The sequence below is a fragment of the Ovis aries genome, chromosome 12, assembly GCF_016772045.2.
Source record: "Ovis aries strain OAR_USU_Benz2616 breed Rambouillet chromosome 12, ARS-UI_Ramb_v3.0, whole genome shotgun sequence".
NCBI classification, from domain to species: domain Eukaryota; kingdom Metazoa; phylum Chordata; class Mammalia; order Artiodactyla; family Bovidae; genus Ovis; species Ovis aries.
The window spans coordinates 41,560,795-41,583,783 of record NC_056065.1 but is presented as its reverse complement, the minus strand read 5'-3'; the positions used below and the strand labels follow the sequence as shown (position 1 = coordinate 41,583,783).

The 22,989-nt window shown below is 47.9% G+C and overlaps 1 long non-coding RNA gene across 1 annotated transcript in view; it reads left to right on the top strand.

Moving 5' to 3' along the window:
• The first annotated feature begins 1,435 nt into the window (after positions 1-1,435).
• LOC105606453 (uncharacterized) overlaps positions 1,436-22,989 on the top strand; it is a 28,657-nt gene continuing 7,103 nt past the window's right edge. Inside the window, exon 1 of the long non-coding RNA XR_001044015.4 lies at positions 1,436-22,888. This is a non-coding gene — a long non-coding RNA (uncharacterized LOC105606453). The remainder of the gene's footprint in view (positions 22,889-22,989) is intronic.

The following is a 22,989-nucleotide window of genomic DNA, read 5'->3' as shown; positions in this document are numbered from 1 at the left end:
CATAAGAATGCTGTTGATTCAGGATTCCTCATAGAAACCTTTGGGGCTAGATGCACTTCCGAGTCTGAAATTTTTCCAGATTTTAGAAATGTAATGTTCTATAAATTATGGAACAGTCAAATATACTCATATTTCTGTAGCAAAATACATATGAATAGTTCCAGCAAACAGGATAAATAAAGACCGTAAATACCTCTGAGGTCAGTTCAATTCAGGTTTTGCTGCCAAATGAGTTTTAAAAAGCTTTTTGGTTTTCAGAGCTTTGGTGCTGCTAGAATTGTGGAGAAGGGATGGGAGACTGTCCCCTTACCAAGCTCTGTGCTGGCATTGAGCCAAACATTCGATTAATATATTAAATCCTCATAAGAGCCCTGTGAGGTTGATTCTATTTTTATCATTCCAACTTTAATAGAAGAGGAAATCCAGGCACAGAGAGGGTGAATAACTTGCCTAAGGACACACAGCTAGTAAGCGGCAGAACTTGGATTCCAGCTGAGGTCTGCTGTGTGCCAGAGTCTGCTGTCCTTACACGTTTATGATCCAGTATGTGTTTTTGGGGGTGCTTGTGCTCAGTTGCTCAGTTGTGTCCAACTTTTTGTGACCCCATGGGCTGTAGCCCACCAGGCTCCTCTGTCCATGGGGTTCTCCAGGCAAGAATTCTGGAGTGGGTTGCCATGTCCTCCCCCAGGGGATCTTCCTGACCCGGAGATCAAACCCACGTCTCCTTCATTGGCAGGCATATTCTTTACCACTGAGCCACTTGGGAAGCCCTGTGTTTGGCAGAGAGAGACATCAACAATAACTATTGCTAGAAAATGATGGAATAAATGCCAGACCTGGGGTGTCTAGGTCCCTAAAGTCCAGAGGAAGGGCCTAGCACACCTTAGGGGTTTGGAGAAGATGGCCCAGAGGAGGGGCAGACCTGTCGCCTGCTGAGAGGTGAGTAGGCACTAGCCAGGCATCGGTGGGGGCTTCCCAGGTGGTGCTAGTGTAAAGAATCTGCTGCCAGAGCAGGAGATGCAGGAGACTCGGGTTTGATCCCTGGGTTGGGAAGATTCCCCTGGAATATGAAATGGCACCGCACTCCAGGATTCTTGACTGGAAAATTCCATGAACAGAGGAACCTGACAAGTTATAGTCAATGGGGCCGACAGGGCTGAGCACACGCGCGTGCACACACACACACACACACACACACACACACACACACACACACATGAGTTGTTGGGGAAAGGAAAAGCATTTCAAGCAAAGGCAACAGCATAAACAGCAGGCACAAAGGCCGGGAGGACAGAGAGAGCATTAAAAGTCAGGAAGACAGAGATGAGCTGCGCCCTGGCGTGGGAGCCAGAGTGGAGCCAGAGAGGTAAGTTAAGGGCCAGCCTCCAGGGGGCGCCTGCTGTTTCTCTTTGGCTCCTCCACCCCCGTTCCCTCTGTGAAATCCCACGGTTGGGAGGAGGTCAGATGGCGCAAGCAGAGAGGTAATTCAAGGATATTTTCCAAATGCACAGGAATCCGAGTCTGCATAGCTCGCCCCTTCCTGGGCCAAGCAGGCAGGGCTCTCAGTGGGCACGCATGGAAAAAAGGATTATTGATCTTTGAGTGGGCATACTGATTAAACTCCAGGGGCTCGCGAGGCTGGGGTGAGAAGTGGATCCGTCGGTGGAGTATCAGGATTACCAGGCACCCCCCACCCCTGCCCCAGTCCTCCCAGCCCCGAGCTGGCTGGGCACTTGGCTCCAGCCCTCACCGGGCGGCAAACCCTTTGAGTTCGAGAACGCACCGGCTGCCTCAGTCTTGTAGACAAGGCCCCAGCCTGACAGATGAAATCTTTATTATGATGATTTTTATTTGGGGGCGTGCGTGTCTGCGTGAGTGCGGTGCACATCTGGGGCCGAGGCGGCGGCAGCTGAAATCCCCGCGAAGGAGGCTCATGAATATTCGGCGTCGGTGCCCGCCGCACTTTGCAGTCATCGATTATTTATACGGGTAAGAACGAAAGCTTCATAAATAATGAAAGCGCCGGCGTCCCAGCTGCATCCTCCGCTTCCCTCCGCCCGGACCAGGTGAGGAGGAGACAGCTCTGTGGTAGATCGGCATTCCCGTGGGGACGGTGTCTGCGTCCCCAGACTCCCCTCTCACATCAGAATCTAGTCCTTCTGGGCAGGAGGCATGTGTGTGCACACGTGTGTTCTCACTTGCACACATGGGGAAGGGGGTGTGCACACACAGGGCTGGGCAGGTTGTCTACACTGCAGACTCTATCAAAGGCTCCAACAGACAGAGACAAAAAGCCTTGCTTTATCTTATGCACGAGCTGGGAAAACATCAGACACACCTCGCTCAGTTCAGTTCCAGTCTCATCTCTGGGGCTGTTGTACCAGTGTCCCAGTGTCTGATTCAGGAGGGGAGACTGTTTTCATGAAGTGCTTCCCCCTGTGACCCCTTTGGATACCCAGCTGCTCTTTACAGAGATGAATCCTTTACAGAGGTGAATCCTTCCATTCACCTTGGCCTCTAGACTCTGTACAATGCAGGCTGCTTCTGCGTCTTTGGGGTGGAGGTGTGGCAAGTACGCAGATGTACCCACACCAAGTGGAAGCCCCCACCCTCCCAGTGGAAGCAAAGACCTAGACCCACTTCCTAACCACCAAGCAAACCGTTGACAACAGTTTTGACCCCAAATGTCTTCTGTTTTCCAAGCTTCTCATTGCCCTGTTGCCAACCTTTTAGCCACTGCTACAGCAGCTGTGATTAGTGTAAGCCACTTTGCAAAGATGCTGTGTGAAAGTCGCTTAGTCGTGTCCGACTCTTTGCGACCCCAGGGACTATACAGTCCATGGAATTCTCCAGGCCAGAATGCTGGAGTGGGTAGCCTTTCCCTTCTCCAGGGCATCTTCCCAACCCAGGGATCAAACCAGGATCTCCTGCATTGCAGGCAGATTCTTTACCAACTGAGCTATCAGGGAAGCCTGAGGTTAAATAATTTGCCCAAAGTTGCAGAGCTGTGAGTAGCAGAGCCTTGGCCTGTCCAGAAGTCCCCTTTTCTCCACTGCTTTGCAATTAAGAAACAGTCTGTTGTGCTCTGTGATGACCTAGAGGGGTGGGATTCGGATGGGGTGAGAGGAAGCTCAAGAGGGAGGGGATGTATGTATACACATAGGTGATCTACATTGTTGCACAGCGGAAACTAATAGAACATTGCAGAGCAATTATCCTCCAATTTATAAATGAAAAAAGAGATTCTTTGGCTGTTGGGTCTGCCCTGGGTAGACACCCACATCTTGAAGCGGTACATGTTTTCTCTCTGACCACTGAAAGATGAAAGTGTGTGGACTCTACTGATTAGGACATTGAATCCTTCATATTACATAAACGTTGAATAAAAGAGAAGTTAAATATGACAAGCTTCCTTATCCCTGGTTGAACAGGATCATTACAGGGAGCTTTCAAGAATTTTTAAAATCGAACTTTTAATAGAATTGTAGATTATGACATAATTGTAGACTCATGGGCAGTTGTAAGAAATAAGATTGAGAGACCCTATGTGTTCTTCTCTCTGTTTCTCCCAAGTGTAAACATCTTTCGAAACTATAGTATAATATCATGCCAGGAAATTGACATGAGTGTAATCTACCAGTATTACTCAGATTTCATCGGTTTTATACAGACTAGTTTGTGTGTGTGTGTTTATATAATTGTATCACATGTGTAGAATTTGTGTGTCTATATCTTGTCAAGATGTTCCATCAGCATGAGATTCCTCCTGTTTATAACCACATCTACCCCAGGCTCATCACCTCCACACCCCAACCTCATCTCTTACCCCTGGCAACCACTGATCTGTTCTCCATCTCTATAATTTTATCATCTTGAGAATATTAAATAAGCAGAATTGTACAGTATAAAATCTCTTGGGATTGACTTTTTTCACTTAGCATATATTTCCTGAAAATTCATCCTAGTTGTTGCCTATATCACTAGTTCATTCTTTTTCTTGCTGGGCAATATTCCATGGTATGGATGGACCACAAGTTTTTTTGTAACCATTCACCCATTGAGGTATATCTGGGTGGTTTATAGTTTGGGGATATTACAATTACAGCTGTTATTGGAGAGCTTTTGAAAAAAACTCAGCCAAACAGACCCCTCCCTTGGAGGTTCTGACTCAATGATGGTAGGTCTAGGGGGCCTAGGGTTGTGTAAAGCTGTCTGTGCTACTTCAGATTTTTCTGGGATTACTTCTATGTTGTTTGTATATGAATAGAGTAGGGATGGGTTGGGGAGAATGTTCTGGTCTGGATTTTGGAGAATGTGTGTCCCACCACTCTCTCTGTTTGGACTATACCTTTTATCTTGTGGTTGTTCAGTCGTGAAGTTATGTCCGACTCTTTGCAATGCCATGGACTAACACCAGGCTTCCCTGTCCTCCACTATCTCCTGGAGTTTGCTCAAATTCATGTCCATTGAGTCTGTGATATTTCTAACCATCACATTCCCTGCTGCCCCTTTCCTTTTGCCTTCAATCTTTCCTAGCATCAGGCTCTTTTCCAGTGAGTCAGCTCTTTGCATCTGGTGGCCAAAGGACTGGAGCTTCAGCATCAGTCCTTCCAATGAATATTCAGGGTTGAGTTCCTTTAGGATTGACTGTTTGAGCTCATCATGGCCTCACTGCAGACTCTGTTTGTCCATCTGCAAATTGGGAACGGTGATTCACTCCTGTAGCTATCTAAGATAGAAGAAAGCAGTTGTGGCTATGAGATTCTTGGGGTTCCTCCAGCAAAGAAACCAGGGATCAGCTGAAGGAGGGTGATGAGTTTTTGTCTCTTAGCTGCCTGTGAGCTGGAAAGGATGAGTGCGTCCAGGAACAGTTGGTCACTGCTACCTGTCCTCCTCTGCAGCCCACACAGCAGACACTGTTCGGATGTGAGCTTGTCACGCAGAGCTCAGGGTCCAGCCTCTGTCCCTGTATCTTAGAGAAAAGAACTGATGAGGCCGAATTGTACACACCCCCACCTCTATTCTTGCCCTCCTCCCCACTGGACGACCCCTTGCCTTAATTCTCTCACTCCCCTAGGCACTCCCTCAGGAAAGGAAGTCAGACCCTCTCTGTTTCCAGACCAAGGCTGGCATTATTTAATGCCAAATCAGTAAAAGTGTCAGCAGCTTGTAGGTGAACTGCTAAGAGGAATGATTCATAACCCCATGCCAGGCACCAAGTATTCCCGCCCTCCATCTTCACGACCCACCCCTCGAGAGAAAGGAGATAAATTACTGTCATTGCCTTTTATGGTACCCATAATCGGGTGGCAACTTGGAGACTCGGCTCATCTCAAAGTCATTTACAGTGAATTATTCATTTGGCTGAAGAAGTCTTCAGCTGGAGGGGGAAATAGCCTCTTTACGCTCTAGCTTTGGGATGCCCTCTCCATACTAGCCCTGGAAGATCCAGCTTCCTCTTGGCTACCTCTGGACCTCAGAGTCCTGGAGCGCAGTGAGGAGGGCAGAGAAGGGTGTCTGAGCTGCAGGAACCCGCTTACCTAATCTACTCCCGGAGGATACAGCTGGAGTCTGATGGATCTGTCTCAACTTCTGCTCAGAGGGCACTGCAGGCTCTTGTTCACATCCCTGCCATCTTCCTTTCTTCCTTTCCCCTCTCCCTCCCTTCCTCCCTCTTCCTTATTTCCTCTATACGCATTTATGAAGTCTTTACTAATATGTGTCCTATCAGTCAGGAAGCGGTAGGGTAGTGGTAGGAAGTAGCAAACATCCCCTAATTTCAGTGATCACCAGACACGTTTCTCATGCAAGTTCCTTGTCGCCACAGGCCATCCCTGGGTTCTGCTTTATGTGATCTTCAATCTAGGAATCAGGATGGTGGCTGCTGCTGCTGCTAAGTCGCTCCAGTCGTGCCCGGCTCTGTGTGACCCCATAGATGGCAGCCCACCAGGCTCTTCTGTCCTTGGGATTCTCCACGAAAGAATACTGGAGTGGGTTGCCATTTCCTTCTCCACAGGATGGTGGAGCAGCCACTCTGTTGAACATTACTGTCACACATGTGCCTGCTAAGTTGCTTCAGCTGTGTCTGACTCTGTGCGACCCTATGGACTGCAGCTTGTCAGGCTCCTCTGTCCATGAGATTCTCCAGGTAAGAATACCAGAGTGGGTTCCATGCTCTGTCTCCTCCTAAAGCTTCAGAAATGACAGATGTCACTTCTGTTTCATGGGCCAAAGCAAGTCACATGGCCACATAGAAACTCAAGTGGGTAGGAAAGGATCACCTTACCACATGCCCTGAAGGAGGGGACAAAGGAATATTTGTGACCATCCCTGATGATGGTCTCACAGGTGCTGCATCAGGCCTGGAAGATAACAAAGAAAGAGGGGTGGGCTTCTCTCTTCGTGAAATCATGGTCTAGAGCAGAGGGCAAGGGGATGAGGCAGATGCACAGTCGATGGTGATCCAGGGGGCTCAGTGCCAGGAGAGAGGTCTTCTTGGAATGCGTGGGAGGCAGGGTGATGTGGGATCTGGCTTCCAGGGGTGACCCCTTGGGGCGCTTTGATTGTGAACAAGGGGATTCATTTCTCTGTGCCTCAGTTTCCTCCCACTTCCTTTGGGGGTGATGATGGTGACACAGTAGCACCTGACACACAGGGCGGTTGTGAGAGATGCGTGAGGTAATGTCTGTAGAAGCCTTTGCTATGAATTCATTTACACTTTTTTAAATAATAACAGCACAGAGTTGTTTATCACAGGTACATTTAGTTCCCAAGCATGGCCCCCACCTTCCGTGCCTCTCCATCAAGGTTTTACCTGGTCAGTGTGGCTTGCTGGGACTCTCCAAGGAGCTGCCCTCAACTCTATGGAGATAGCAGTTACCCCGGAAAATCCCAGTGTGGGCTGGGCCTCGGAGCTGCCCCCTGGCACAAGGGGCTTCAGGCTGGAAAGACCTGCCCCAAGGCCCAGCCACAGCTCCTTCTAAGCTCCAGATCTTGGAACATTCATTCATTTATTTGACACATATGTACTGAGTGTGGCATCTGCAGGCATTGTGTTGGGGTTGAGGAAACAGTAAATAAGACAGTCCAGTTCCCTGTCCTCATGGTGCTGGCATTCCAGCAGGGGAAGAGGTCATTTTTGGAGTAGATGGCTGTTGGTTGACCAAATGCCCCTGGGATCCCGGTGACAGCTTCTGTGTGTGCAGCTCTCAGCTTCTGTGTGCTTTGCTTCTACTGCCTCTGTGAGTCTCTGCAGAAGTCCGCCGTTGGGCTACCTGAGCTGCTGTGTGTACGTGTGCAGAGAACCAGCATTTTCCCCAGAGGTGGCCCTTAGCCAAGGACTGATGAGAGTTGGAGAATTTAAGTCTCATTTCTTTGCCTGGAGTTGAGACAACCTTTGAGATGCAATTTCTGCTCCAGAGGTCCCCGAAGAGCTTCTCTGTCTGCTTTCCTGCTCCCTTGACAGTTTCTTCTAGGAGCACTTTCTTGCATCACCCACCAGCACACAGACTTCATCTCAGATCTTGCTTCTGGGGGCCTCACTTAAGACACCGACCTGAAACCCTTCCTTTTTGAGAGGGTCTGACTTTCAGTTTTGTTCCAGGTTCTTTCCTCTCTCCATGTGAGTCAGATGAATACTGGTTAGTGTGACTAGTCATACTCACTTTTACTGCCTTGCTCTGGAGTGGGTTAACAGGGAGAAGATGACCCAGATGTGGCCAAGGACACTTGATGGGATATCCATCAGGGGCTTCTAGAAATGGTTTCCCTACAATGAGGCACAGCAGAGAACCCACTTCCCTACTGTTCATATTATATGTGGTGCTGGAGCCTTCATGGCTGCGTGGAGGGAGCTAAAGTGACACTCAGAGGATGGCCCAGCTCATAGGTGAAGGGCACCGTGGTCCTGGATGATGCTGGCTGAGAAATGGAGTATCTCCTGCTGTGTCAGTAAACAAGCTTGTCACAGATATCAGAGATGTCAGCCCTCCAGGGCATCCAGGAAGGAGAATACCTGTGGGATCTGGCTGGTGAGTGCTGCAGAACTCAGAAAGTGAAAAACACAAGATACTGCCCCCCAACTCCCCCGTAGCTGAGATGCATATGAAAAGAATGATTTCAATGAGCCCAGACTCCTGCATCTTCCCATACACAGAAAAGTGCTGAATTCTTAACTTGAGATTTCTGGTTTTCTTTGATTCACAAAAACACTTTTGATGGTCAGACAACTTGCCTTTTGTTGCGAACTTCTATATAAACTGACTCTTCGCCGTCCCCTGCCTCCTCGAAGCAGTTCTTTTAAGGTTACTTGAGCTGCTGTCTCCTGGGCTTGAAGTCCTGATAAAACATAACACCCACATTTTAGGTTGTGACTATATTTTAAGTCAACATAGTGAAGCTCAGAATTCACCAGTGGAGTCAGTCAACATCAGAATGATTCTATGAAATAACAAATCCCGTATTTGTGGAACTATTTTGCATCAGGTCTGTTGTGATTTGCAACCAAAAACATCTCAATGGCTGTGATTTTAGATGATGATAGCTATTGTGTAAGAGGGGCCCCTTCCAAGTCTCTGTGTATTCAGTAGGTGGGCCTCATCTGGGTTTTCTGTTTGGGAGAATAGAGATGCACCAGGTTTGGGATAAATTAAACAATATCTCCTTGAGCAAACTCCAGGATATAGTGGAGGACAGAGGAGCCTGCTGTGCTGTAGTCCATGGGGCCGCAGAGTCAGAACAACAACAAAACAATATCACATGGCATGGTTAAGGACTAGGCTTTATTGGAGAAAGAGAAAACTAACAAAAAAGGGTCATAAAGCGAAAAAGTGAAGGCAAAGTGTCAGGTGCTGAGTGGGGAGGACTCCAGGTAGCCTAGAGTTGTAACCTCATAGAATTCTCCCAACATCCAGCACTTCTCCTGAATCATCTCTATTTTTTTTCTTTATGGGCTCTTGTTTCCTTCTTTGCTGTGGCCCCCAGGAAGCTTGGAGCTGGATTTGTGGCACACCTCGCTCCTGGTTAGGACCTTGCAGATGCATGGTTGTGTTCTCCCCTCAGCCAGGCACTATCTTATTTTCCCTTTACCCTGTGTCCCTCATCTATTTGCATTTATTCTGTTAGGCTCTGTACACGTCTGTAAATCCTGTGAGTCGTGCTTTAGTGTGAAGCAGGATGTATCTCAATCAGCCCATTCCCCACCTGAAGCTGCGCCGGAACTTCCCTGAGGATGGGGGCTGCCAGGTGGCTTTTGAGAGTCTGCCCCAGGCATCTGGCAGACTGAGGAGGAGCCCACAAGATCGCTCTCTCTGCAGCTTCAAGGAGGTATTTATTGGCCTCCTTAACTGATGTTTTTGAACTGTGGTGCTGGAGAAGACTGTTAAGAGTCCCTTGGACAGCAAGGAGATCAAACCAATCAGTCCTAAAGGAAATCAACCCTGAATATTCATTAGAAGAACCAACGCTGAAGCTGAAGCTCCAATACTTTGGCTACCTCATGTGAAGAGCCAACTCATTGGAAAAGACCCTAATGCTGGGAAAGATTAAAGGCAAAAGAAGAAGGAGCTGGCAGAGGATGAGATGGTTAGATAGTATCACTGATTCAGTGGACATGAACTCTAGGAGACAGTGAAGGACAGAGGAGCCTGGCGTGCTGCAGTCCATGGGGTCACAAAGAGTTGGACACGACGTAGTGCCTGAACAACAGCCTCATCTCAGCTGTCACGTTTATTCTCCTTTTCCAGGCCCAGGGGAGAAGGATGGTTCAACTCAGTCTCTTAAATGCTAGGCCTGGGCAGGGGAATGGAAAGTTCTTTGAAATTTCCAATAAATAAATAAAAATAACTTTGAGGGCTTGTCGCCATGGAGACCAAAGGTTTGTTTAGTCGTCATGGCGACCCTGGGGTAGGCTCTTTGCTTGAAATGATCAACGTCATTGAAAAAGAGGGCCAAGAGAGGGAGAGAGAGGAGGACATGCTACAGAGTAAGATCTGGGGGCCAGCAAATTTCTAGAGGCAGATCGAGAACAGGGGCAGGGTGTGTGTGTGTGTGTGTGTGTGTGTGTGTGTGTGTGTGTGCGCGTGTGCGCGCCAGTAGGGAGAAACTAAGTGTCTTCTGGAACTTTTTTCCCCAGCAAACTGCCATTCCGATAGTCACATTATTCTAAGAGGCTTCTGATCCCTTTGCCTCCTATGCCCTGTGCCCCTTGGGTTGAGAAGGGAACCAGGCCTCCAGCCTTGGCAATGCTGCCAAGGAGTTTCCATGACAACATCAACCCCCACCTGTGGGAGTGGAGCCCTTGGCTGGGACCTCCAGGGAGTTGCCTGGGTAACCAGGCTCTCTTGCCCCACTTCCCCACCAGCTAAAGCTCCTCAGCCCTTCCCCCCAGTTAGTGCTGAGAGGGTGAGTGGACAGGGTCACCATGAAGACCTGGCTTGGCTGCCTCTGCCCCTTTCCAGAGCACCTGTCTCGAGATGGCTATTGGGAAGGGTGTCTGGGTGAGATCCTCATCCAGCAAAGGATGAGGAGTCTACTGGGTAAGGAGAGAAATAATTAGGACTCTTCTTCTGACCATAGAAGAAGGTGGACCTATGGTCACCATTCTCTTCTCGATTCTTCTAGAAATGTCACTCATGGCATTTGCCTGGGGTACGGAGTCAGGAGTCTGACTGGTCACCTCCTCGCCCCTTGCCCCGGTGCCCCGTCCCCCATCACACTCTGGGCTGAGAAGCTGTGACTCATTCGCCAGCTGAGAACACTCAGGTAGTTAATGAGCATTTATTTCCCAGACGAGGAGACAGTTACATGATTAGTTGTTATTTTATCTTGCTAATGAAAATGCATAAAAAACAAAATGGCCAATTAGCAAGGCCATTCATTCCCCAGGTCTTGGCTGTTTCATTTTGGAGAGTGCCATTCTCTAGGCACAAGGCTAGTGCCTCTGTCAACTGCCTGAGGTCCCTTCTCCCCACCTCCACTCTCTGCCCCTTCCATCCTTGCCTTTGGTTCCTGTTGTGACTCATCTGCATCCAGGTGACCCTCACAGGCCCCTCCCCTCTTCCACAGCTGAGAAAATACCCTTGGTCTAGCTCCTCCTTCCCTAACCATCTCCTTCTCTCCTTTCCAGTAGAATTCTTCATTTTCTCCACTTCTCCCCCAGCCAGACTTCCTCACCATTCCTACTCTCAGTTAGTTTGAATCCCTCCTCTTCCAAGAAGTCCACCTGATAGAATTGGGTTAGGCCAGTGAAGAATTTTCACTTGCTTCCCGTTCAACCATACTTCTAGGAAGCCTCCTTGTCAGTTTATCCTCTGGTTTATCAACCAGAAAAACTGGAAGAATCCACCCTCCAAAATCATCAGAAATGTGAAATTTGGGACTTCCCTGGTGGTCCAGTGGTTGAGAATCCACCCGGATTTGGACACAGGTTCGATCCCTGGTCCAGAAATATCCCACATGCTGCAGAACAACTAAACCCATGCGTCACAACTGCTAGGCCCAAGTGCCTAGAGCCCATGCTCTGCAATAAGAGAAGCCACTGCAATGAGAAGCCTGTGCACTGCAACTAGAGAAATCTCCTGGGGAGCCAAAAATAAGCATTTAAAAAGCAGTGTGGAAGGTGGCCTCCAGTGTTGGTGCCTTTGGGTTTTGCCTTGATCCTGGGTCTCTCAGATTCTGAGAGCACTTAGCTCATTGTGAGGCCTCAAGTGCTCAGGTGCATGAGTGGAGCCATCAGGCCTCTTCCACAGTGGTTGGGAAGGTTCTCCTACTCCTTGCAGAAAAGTGAGATTGATATGTTCCGTCTTTATGGCCTGGTGGATTAAAGGGGGAGAGGTGGAAAGCAGAGAAAAGGCAGTCAGGGAGGGATGCCGAAAGGGACCTCAATTGCCCTGGCAAGTTTGGGAATAGGAGTCAATGCAGCATTTTGATTGGTTCCACACAAACACAGGTATGCTTCATCCTCAGGAGGTGAGCAAGCATCCCAACCCCTAGCTAAAGAAAATACGACTTGTGCTTAATCTGCATCATTGCACAAGACCAGGGCGATGGGCGACAAAGTCAAGGAGACACTGTGGGAGAGGGGAGTGACCCAGAAAGGGATTTGTGGATAGGGGTCCCCATGGGCATTAAGCTGCAGAACTCAGAAACCCCAAATCCCCAGGAAGCTGGCAGCTACAATGGACCCAGCCTGACCCTTACATGTGCAACCTGTGAAGTGGGTACTATCATTCCCATCTTATGGATGAATAAACCAAGGCTCAGAGAAGTAGCCATATATCCACAAGGAGGCTGAAAGCCAAAGAGGTTAAGAGTATGGATTCCGGAGTCACTCACACTGCTCAGCTTGGTATTTCCTGACTGTGGGACATCATGTGCACACACACCCTCAACCCTGGTCTTCTTGTCATAAATGGGCTTATGATTACTTAACTCACATGGTTGCTGTAAGAATTAAATGAGAAAAATGCACGTCTAAAGGACTTAGTACAGCTCTTTGCACAAAATTCAAAAATGGTGGCTAGTATCACAGAGTGTCTCCTGAGCAGATCTCTTTCTGTCTGTCCATCCATCCATCCACCCATCAGTGAACCCATCAGACTTTGATTGCCAGACATCTAGAATGATTAGGGAACAGTTCCTACAACAAGGGGCTTTGCACACCAGTGAGGGAAACAGGCCCACAGACGCACAGTCAAATAAGGTAGAGCTGTGAGAGAGGTTAGAGCAGAGCTCCTGGCCAGGGATACGACCAAGGAGGACCGGGCAATCTTACTTACAGAGGAGGGTCTGGGGCTAGACAGCTGACCCCGAAAGTGAGGGCTGGGGTTACGAAAGGGGAAGCAGGGGAGAGAGAAATTAGAAGCTTGGGATTAACATACACACGCTGCTAGTGTAAAATGGACTTCCCCAGTGGCGCAGCGGGTGAAGAATCTGCTTGTAATGCAGGAGGCGTAGGAAATCTGGTTTCTATCCCTGCCTCAGGAAGATCCCCTGGAGGAGGAAGTGGCAATCCACTCCAGTATTCTGTATTTTTCAGTACTGCCTGAAAAAATCCAAAGTGCAGAGGAACCCAGTGGGCTGTAGCCTCCGGGGTCGCAGAGAGTCAGACACGACTGAGTGACTAAATACACACACACACACACACACACATAAAATAGGTAACTATTCCTGTGCTATTGTATAGCACAGGAAACTATACTCAATATTTTATAATAACCTGTAAGGGAAAAGAATCTGAAAAAGAATATAATAGATCGATATATATATAAAACTGAATTACTGTGCTGGACACCTGAAACTAACACCGCTGCAAATCAACTATACTTCAATAAAAAAATAAATAAAACAAATATACTTTGATTAAAAAAAAGGTGAGGGTTCAGAGGTTCCTCTGAGCTGGGAAGCCTTCCCTTCTGGGAAGTATGGGGCCAAACCTGCCTCGCCTTCTTGGCCTCTCTACTCCACCTGTTCCAAGGATACCTTTGGGGAACAAAGGTTATTATGCGAGCAGCTAATTTCCGCTCCCATGGTTACAGTGCCGTGTGGCCTCACATGCCAGGAGCAGGTGTACTGCCAGTCCCAGAGCCGCCGATGTCTTCTCAGGTCAAGACTGATGAGGAGACGCAGGGGTCCCCCAAAGACTGCTTTCTTCCCTCCACCTCCTACATGATGTCCTGGCTTCTGAAATGTTTTGAAGGCTTTGGTCCACTGCCACGAGCCGGCTCAATTACCTACAAATCCAGGGAGTGAAGTTTATGAACCCTAAACCCGAACACATGGTTGAGTGCATGATTTGGCAATAGGACAAGAAGTTCAGGTGAAAATTGCAAACACACACGTAGAGGGTTGTATTCATGTGGTGTGGCCAAAGGGGCTGAATGACATGGGCCCCCACCAACAACAGCGCCCCCGCCCCCGCCCTAAACCCACTCCCAACTTAGCTCATGATACCTGGAATTTCACCATCAGAGACTCATTCCTTTGTGGTTTATTCACACATTCAAGCCCCCTTGCATACATGAATGCTTTCAACAGACACCTATTGAGCCGCTCTGAAGTACCAAGTTCTGCGTCAGGCACGGAGGATCAGAAATGAACGAAACCTAGTCCCTGCTCAGCATCGTAGAACTTGCTCTTAGCTGGAGAAAGAAGACTTAATAACAGGCAAACAAAATGCAGCCAAGCCTGAATGAGGCCTGTGCTGGAATGTTGTCAGGGACCACCAAGCATTGTTGAAGGCCAGCCTTGTGGAGGGCAGGGAAAGCTTCCTGAAAGAGGTGATTTCACAGGTGGACATTGAAGCTTTAATAGGAGCCCACTTAGCAAACGGGTTGGGTGATGGGTGGTGTTTCAGTCAAAGGTGGGGCCTGGGTAAAGGTACAGTGAGGTGTCCCTGGCACGTGGTTTTCTCAGCTGCCACTTGGGGTGTGAGTATCATGGAAACTCTCCTGAGAGCACTTGAGAGTGGAGGGGAGAGGCTGTCTGTGGTGGATCCAGAGGCCTGAGCTCTGTGTCACATAAAGATGTGGGTGCATGCTCAGTCACTCAGTCATGTCTAATTCTTTGCACTCCGTGGATGGTAGCCTGCTGGGTTCCTCTGCCCATGGGATTTTCCAGGCACAAATCCTGGAGTGGGTTGCCATTCCCTTCTCTAAGGGATCTTGGTAACTTCTCTGGGCTTCAGCAGGGAGGGAACAAGGCCGGGAAGAGGGAAGGAAAGGAAATGCCACCACCAGGTACGCACTTTGATTTGATCCCTTATACTTGTTATGACAAAATGTGGCTGTTCTGTTGCTGTCCCTTATTTGCGGGTATTTATCCTCAGCTCCCCTAAGTTGGCTGGTTGAATAGTGTCGGGCCTTCTGTTCCTTATATTTTTAATTTATCTTTTAAAAATCATATTTATTTGTTTGGTTGCTTCGGGTCTTAGTTGCAGCACGTGGGACCTTCGTTGCATTTTATGGGATCTTTTGTCACGATGCACAGGCTCTCCAGTTGTGGCACACAGGCTCCAGATTGCGCACAGGCTCAGTAGTTGCAGCACGTGGGTTTAGTTGCCCCCAGCATGTGGGATCTTAGATCCCCAACCAGGAATTGAACCTGCATCCCCTGCATTGCAAGGCAGATTCTCAACCGCTGGACCACCAGGGAAGTCCTTTTGTTTTTATTAAAATAGCTTATTTAGGCTCTCCACAGAGGAAGTGCTTAATAAATGGGACTTGGATTTTCAGAAAATGTACCTTTGGCATTCACACTCCCCCAAAATATCCTCAGGACACCCTAAGAGGTAGGTGTTCTTGTGGGAATTGGGGGCTCTGGGAGCATGGGAGCTTGGCTAAGTCTGCAAACCTGTCTGGCCACAGTTTCCTCATCTGTGAGACAGGGTGAGGTTCTTTGAAGCAGGATACTCTGTGGGAGCCCCACTCCATGCTGACATAGTGTCAGCTTATCTACATGCCCTGTTCTGTTTTTCCTCCTTGGCCACCAGTGATATCCTGGGAAATTGTTACCTCATGGCAACTACTGGATCAGTAATAGATTCTTTTAATAAGTCTATCAAGCTACAGGAAGGCTATTCTGTCTGCATTTGTGTGTCCAGCCACTGCCCTCAGTCTCTGTGTATCTTGTAGGTGTTCCAGAAAACATTTGCATCGATCAGCCCACTGTGACCACTCAGTACATCTAAGGGAAGGAGTTCAGGCTTTCACTCTCTGGTGGGTACAGGAGGAGGTAATAGAGGGGAGGAAGAGAAGCAAGAAGATTGCATAGTAATCATGTGTATTAGCACAGTGCAGGTTATGCTGCGTAACAAATGAACCTCCAAACCTTGGGCTTAGCACAAGAAAGGTTTATTTCTCACTTTATATGTCCATTGTGGTTTAGAGGGGATGGGGGAATGCTCTGCCCAGTACAGTCACTCAAGGACCCAGACTGATGGAGGTGCCACCATCTTGAGGTGCAATATTTGGAAGTGAGATCGCCATGGGTGCCATCTCAGGGGATGAGAGAAGTGAAGATCACACACTGACTCTTAAATGTTTCAGCCTGGGAGAGAATCATGTGACTTTCTCTTATACCCCTGTGGCCAGAACAAGCCACAGAGTGTGGTAAATTGGAGGAGAAGGTAGGTTTTTGGTGGGTTCTGCAAACACCGCTGCCGCAGTGACTGAGTGAGGGGAGAGGGAGGGATAGAACATCCAAGTGAAGAAGTGAATGAAGCAAGGAGTGAATGAATGAACGAGCAAGCAGAGGGTGTGAGTGAGCGCTGGTGTCCCAGCCTGGGAGCCCTCTCAGGCCAGGCCAGAGCCCCAAGGTCCTGGTAGCCACACAGAGCCATCCCTCCCCTGGGGGCTGTGCTGGCTACAGTCTACCTGCCACTTCTGGGATTACATTTCAGAAACTCATTTTGAGAGAGACAAGCTGGGCCCAGGGGAGCCGTATCTCTGTGTCCTTGTCCTTGGAAGGTGGGGAAAGGAGAGGGGGAGGAGGAGAAGGAGGGGCGGTGGGAGGGACAGGCCAGACTCTGAAAAGCAATTAGTCAAGAATGGAAAATTACTTTTTCTCTGTGTGTTTGGCTCCGGTGACTGAGCTGCTGCCATTCCCTGGGGCTTCTGCAGGGCTGTGGTGAGGACCAGGTGGTATGGCTTTGGATAGGGAATCCCTCTGGGGTGGGGGCTTAGGGCTCAGTGGCCCGAGGGCTGTCCTCTAGCCTCTCCCTGGAAGCTCCTTGACATGGCCTTGGCTGTCCTGTGTCCTGTGCCGTAGGATCTTTCTTCAGGTTACTAAATTGATGTGTCAAGAGCAGACGATGATGGCCTATTTCATCCCCGCATTCTTGTGGGATCGGTGAGTACCTGTTTATCTTAGTTGGGATTGGCCCCTACAGGAAGCAGAGCCTGAAGCAAGGTCTTGGGTGCAGGTGTTTTTTGTTTTTTTGTTTTTTTTTTAATTAAAAAAGTTTTGATCAAGCCAAGCAGCGTGCAGGATCTTAGTTCCCTTACTAGAGATCGAGTACAGGCCCATGGAAGCTCAGAGTCCTAACCAATGGACTACCAGGGAATTCCTGGGTGCAGGCAATTTCATTGGGAAGCAGGAGTGAGTGGGGAGGAGAGTCATGGAGGGAGGGAAAGCCACACAAGGCGCATGTGGAGGTTGCTGCTATGCCTAATAGATGCTTATTCCACAGGACTTCAGAAGAAGGCAGAACATCTCCCAGAATGCCCGCCTGAGGGAGAGGGGGTCCCAGCATTCATCCATTGGCTCCCTCCCCATTGGCTGCCGGTTGCGCTGGGGGTGTCTGCTCCCCTTATTTCTGGGCAGCATTTGCCTGAAAAGGTCTTTGATCTGCAGTGCATGAAGACAGGAGGCTGCCAGCCGAGGCACCTGAGTCCTCACAGAACCATCGTTTGCAGCTGTAGCTACCACCCGAGTTAGGCTCTGGGGATGCAGCCCTGAGTCCCAAAGCTACAGAGGCTGCTGTGCCCTGCTTATCGAGTCATGCTGGGAGGAGTGCAACCTTAGAGGAACGGGATCTAGAGCTCCCTGTACTGATGCCAGTCTCACAGACACCTTTCTCCACTCCCTACTCTCCTCCCCTAGGCTGTGAGTTCCTGAGAAAAGGGACCCTGATTGTACATTTCTTGGTTCCCAGTGTCCTGCCCAGAACACAACATGGGGCTCAGGAAATATATGTTGTGGAGAAAACAAATGCTTGGAGGGGGCAGGAGTCAGGATGTGTGCAGGACCTAGAAAGGCTTCCTGCCTGGTCACCTACATGGGCAAGTCCAGGGATGCCCAGAAACATCCCTGGGGATGTAACCCCTGGATCCCTTCACCAGCTCTGGGATAATGATCTCTTAAAGGGCTAATACTCAGTTGACCTTGACCCATAGGGAAAATGCAACCTAAGCTGGTGTTGGGGTTGTAAAGGCGCAGGTGCCACTGGGAGGGTAGAGGGTTTGTCTGCAGTTTTTGTGTCTGTCCTGCTTCTCCCCTTACTGTGACAATGCCCTCTCCTTTGGGAGAATTGGTGCCTCCTCACTCCTTCCTCACTCCATGTGCTTCTGAAGGGGCTGCCAATCACATTACCTTGTGACCACATGATCCAGCCACAGTGATTGGCTCAGGAATGGGCACATGACTCAAGCTGGGCCAATCAGAATCCTTCCCTGAGACTGTACACATGGACGCTTGGAGAAAGAGAAGCCTTTCCTTCCAGCCCAGACTTTGGATTGGAGGGTGATCCCTGAGGTCCAGTGGCCATGTCTTTCCAGGTGAAGTGGCCACCCAGACAGAAGGGAAAGGGGAACAAGCTCCTGGGGGAACAAACTTCCAGCTGTATGGTGGTTTGTCACTTCAGGATGAACCCAGCTAGGACCCTGAACTCCTGTCTGGAGACTCTGTTGGGGCAGCCTCCTCTGGCCTTTTCAATATGCCATAATGATTGGCTGCCTGTTCTAATTTAGGCAGCCTGGCCATCATAAACAAAGCCCGACTGCTTTGCAGGTACAAAGGTTAGATTTGCATGAAGAGGCCTGTGTAAATCCCACTGCTTTTCCATTACCATTCCTCGCCTCTGACGTCACAAGTTGGGGACTGGTTGAAACACAGGGTGTTAAGCTGCCTGGTCTCTTCTCTTCCACTGGGCCTGAGCCTGACCTCCACCCTGCTCTCCCGACTTCATGGCAGGACCCTCCTCTGGCCTTAGAGCAACTCCCTCTTCTAGACCAGCACTGTCCAGTGGCAACATAATATGAGCCATGTGGCAATTTCAAATTTTCTAGCAGCCATATTAAAATAATATAAAAAGAAACAGATTAAATTAATTTAAAATTATTTTATTTAATACAGTGTATCTAAATTATTATTATTTCAACATATAATTGATGTACAGATTATTAATGAGATATTTTATATTCTAGGCTTCCTAGGTGGTGCTAATGGTAAAGAACCCACCTGCCAATGCAAGAGACATAAGAGACACAGGTTCAATCCCTGGGTCAGGAAGATCCCCTGGAGGAGGGCATGGCAACCCACTCAAGTATTCTTGCCTGGAGAATCCCGTGGACAGAGGAGCCTGACAAGCTATAGTCCATAGAGTCACACAGAGTCAGACACGACTGAAGCGACTTAGCATGCATGCATGAACGTTTTATATTCTATTTTCATACTAAGTCTTCACTCTCACAGGACATGCCCATTTGGACCAGCCACATTTCAAGGGCTCAGTAGCCACACATAGCTGGTGATCATTGGGCTGGACAGTGTAGCTCTTGATCCCTCCCTTGTGCAGGAAAGCAGCTTGCTGCCTGCAAAAGCTTGGGTGATTTCAGTGTCTTCATTTCAGCTCAGTTTCTCATTTGCCCTAAAATGCTATTATGTGTTCCTTACTTTGGAGCTGTGGTGGGATCTTGGTAGTTAGCCCATAGATCTGGAAGGCAAGGTCTCAAGGTCAGAAATTCCTCACCCCTGGCAGGCAAAAGGAAGTCATGGGGCTTACTGTTTGTTTTTTAATTTTGGGGGGTAATTTTAGATTTACAGAGAAGTTATAAAGATGATACAGAGAGTTCCCGTACACACTTCACCCTGTTCCTCTAATGATAATTTTACCTAATTATAGTACATTTATTAAAGTTAACAAATTAAGCCTGGTACAATCTGTTAACTAATCTTTTGGACTTTATTTGGATTTCATCTGTCTTTCCACTGATGTCCTTTTTCTGTTCCAAGAAAATACTTGATTTTTAATAAATAAATCTATCTATCCATCTACTCATCTATCAGTCATCCAACTACCTATAGATACATTGAGGTAAAATTGATATATGGTGAATTAGTGCATATAAAATATTCAGTTCAGTCGCTCAGTCATGTTCAACTCTTTGCGACCCAATGGACTACAGCATGCCAGGCCTCCCTGTCCATCACCAACTCCCGGAGTTTATTCAAACTCATGTCCATTGAGTTAGTGATGCCATCCAACCATCTCACTCTCTGTCATCCCTTGGACAAGTCTAACATTTGTATATATTTGTGAAACCATCACATGATAGATATGAACCATAAAGTAACAAATAGCCAAGCTTATTTAGAGTTTTTTTTTTAAGTCTTTAAGTCACTTCAGTCATGTCTGACTCTGGGCGACCCCACAGACAGCAGCCCACCAGGCTCCCCTGTCCCTGGGATTCTCCAGGCAAAAACACTGGAGTGGGTTGCCATTTCCTTCTCCAATGCATGAAAGTGAAAAGTGAAAGTGAAGTCGCTCAGTCGTGTGCAACTTTTAGCGACCCCATGGGCTGCAGCCCACCAGTCTCCTCCGTCCATGGGATTTTCCAGGGAAGAGTACTGGAGTGGGGTGCCATTGCCTTCTCCGTATTTAGAGTTTACGAAATGCCAAACATTATCTTAAACACTTTACATGAATAAACATATTTAACCCTTGCAACAGTTTGTGGTAGATCAGATTACTGCTGCCATTTCTTTATTCCTTGTTATAGAATTATGCCCCTATGCCCTTTGCTGTGTGATATGACAGGGGCTCCCTCTAGAATAAGGGGAGTATATTTTCCACCTATTATGGACTGAACTGTGTCCGTCCAAATCCTTGTCTTGAAGCACTGACCCCCAATGTGACTGTTCTTGGAGATAAAGCCTTTCAGGGGATAAAGTTAAATGAAGCCATATGGGTGGGGGCCTAATCCAACAGGACTGGTGTCTTTATAGAAAGAGGAAGAGCTAGCAGGGGAATGCACACAGAGGAAAGGCCATGTGAGGACACAGGGAGAAGGTGGCCGTCTGCAGGCCAGGAAGAGAAATCTCACCAGAAACCCATCCTGCTAACACCTTGAGCTGAATTTCCAGCCACCAGAATGCAAGAAAATAGAGTTCTGTCATTAAGCCATCCAGCTTGTGCTGTTTTGTTACGGCAGCCCAAGCAGACTAATAACATCACTCTGGTGAGAGTGACTGACCTTGGCCAGTGATATGTCAGCAGTTTGCCTCTTTAGTATGGCTTTCGTGTGTTTGGAGGACTTGGCTTGCCTGCCTATGTGCCTATGACTCCTTATGAGAGAGATAAACCTGGAAAACTGCTGGTCCATGGAGAAGGAGAAAAAACACAGAACCAACCTGAACTCAACCCACAATCTGCAGCCTCAGCCAAGACTTGCTGATCATCACCCAACTCAGCAGAACTTCAGCTGACTGAAAAAACCCATGACAAAGAAAGGGAATGTAGAGATTGTAAGCCATTGAGATTTTGGGATTGTTTGTTATGCAGCCAAAACTAATAAGCAGTTAATTGAGATAATATTATTATCTCACATTTTATCAGTGAAGGAAGTGAGACACAGAGAGCTTAAGTACTTGTCCAAGGTCACACAGCTAGTTTGTGGCCGATCTAAGATATAAACTCGAGCAGCCTGGCTCCAACGTACACGCTTGCAACCACCACACACACACTAGTCCTTATAAAATCAGAGTTCTTCACCATTCTTTGATTGGATGATTTAATTAATTCGTTCTTTGACTTGTTAATTCATCAAACATAGATATTTGGTTTCCGCATTATTTTTTCTCATGATATCCCTATCTTCCCCTTAGCAGTTATCAATAACTGTTGTTTATATGTGTCTTTTTCTATGGTGGTTTTCTATCCCCCTTGCTAGACATTCAGCTCTGTGAGGGCAGGGAATGTATCTTTTTTGTTCTCACAGTATACTGATCAATAACAGTAACATCCTGTTAAATATAAGTGAGTTAATTGTTAAATGCCAGCACTGGTTATGTTTTGGGACCTAGAAATAAGGCATTTCACCCTCTCTTAGACACCAAGATTATGATGGAAGTAGCTAAAGGGTGAGCAAGGTATAGAGAGCAGTGGGGCACAAAGATGAATCATTTATTCGGCTGTCAGGGAGGTGCATTAGGGGTTTCACAGAGGAGATAAATAGTTGGGACTTGAAGGAAGAGTAGAGAAAATCTCTGATTTACTCTGATTTAGAAGGCAATCCCTAGCAGAGAGAACAACCAAGGAAAAGCAGGGAGGTTTAAATGCATGGTGGCTGCTGGACTTTGTGGGTTATCCAGGTTGGTTGAAACATAATGTGTGTGGAGGAACTGTCTGGAGGTCAGCTGGAGGAGGGGGTAATGGTCTGATCCCCGAATGCCAAGCTAAGGAGCTTGGACTCCACCTACAGGTCATGGGGAGGAGTCGATTGCCTAATCCTGGAAGTGTTTGAGCTGACACTACAGGCACTTTCCTAAGATTGTGTTAAGAGTATTTATGCATCAGAAGAGGGCAGAAGTTATGCAGATTAATAAGGGGAAACCTTACTGAAATGGAGTCAAGAGGCCAGAATGGGAGCTCTCAGGCTTGTACCAATCAAAGTCAATATATATCCCTACAGGAAGATGTACCTTGCATTTCTGGCAGGAATGAAACTAGAAGGAGGAAGAGATTTTCTCCTTGCCTGGAAACAGCTCAGCCAATGAGAGACTATCACAGTTTAGCTAATGGAAAGACAGTATACTTCAAACTCCCAGTTTCCTCCTAAGGACTTTTTGCTTATAACAGCCCCACCCAGCTTTTCCCTTCTCTGTGAAAGAGTTCCCTCTCCTTTACTTAACAGGATTTGCAAGTGATTCACTGTAGTTGCATGTCTTGAGCTGCAATTCTTTGCTGCTCCCAAATAAACCCATCCTGATGGTAAAATAGCTGGCAGTTTCATTGTTTTAGGTTGATATTACACGGAGGTTCCATTAAAATGTGGAGAAGATCGCCCCCCAACCCCCTCCCCAGCTGGACAACTCTGAGGCTGGTGAGCAAACATCCTGGTACCCACGGAGCCCACTGAGTTCACTGCTTTCTAGCTGATCCCGGAGTTTAAGGGTAAGTTTTCCTCCTGAATCTGAGCTCCACTCTTTTTGCATTCTGAACCTTTCCAGGCTTTATTTGGCATCTATTTAAAGGCTTTGTCCTTTTTTTGTTTT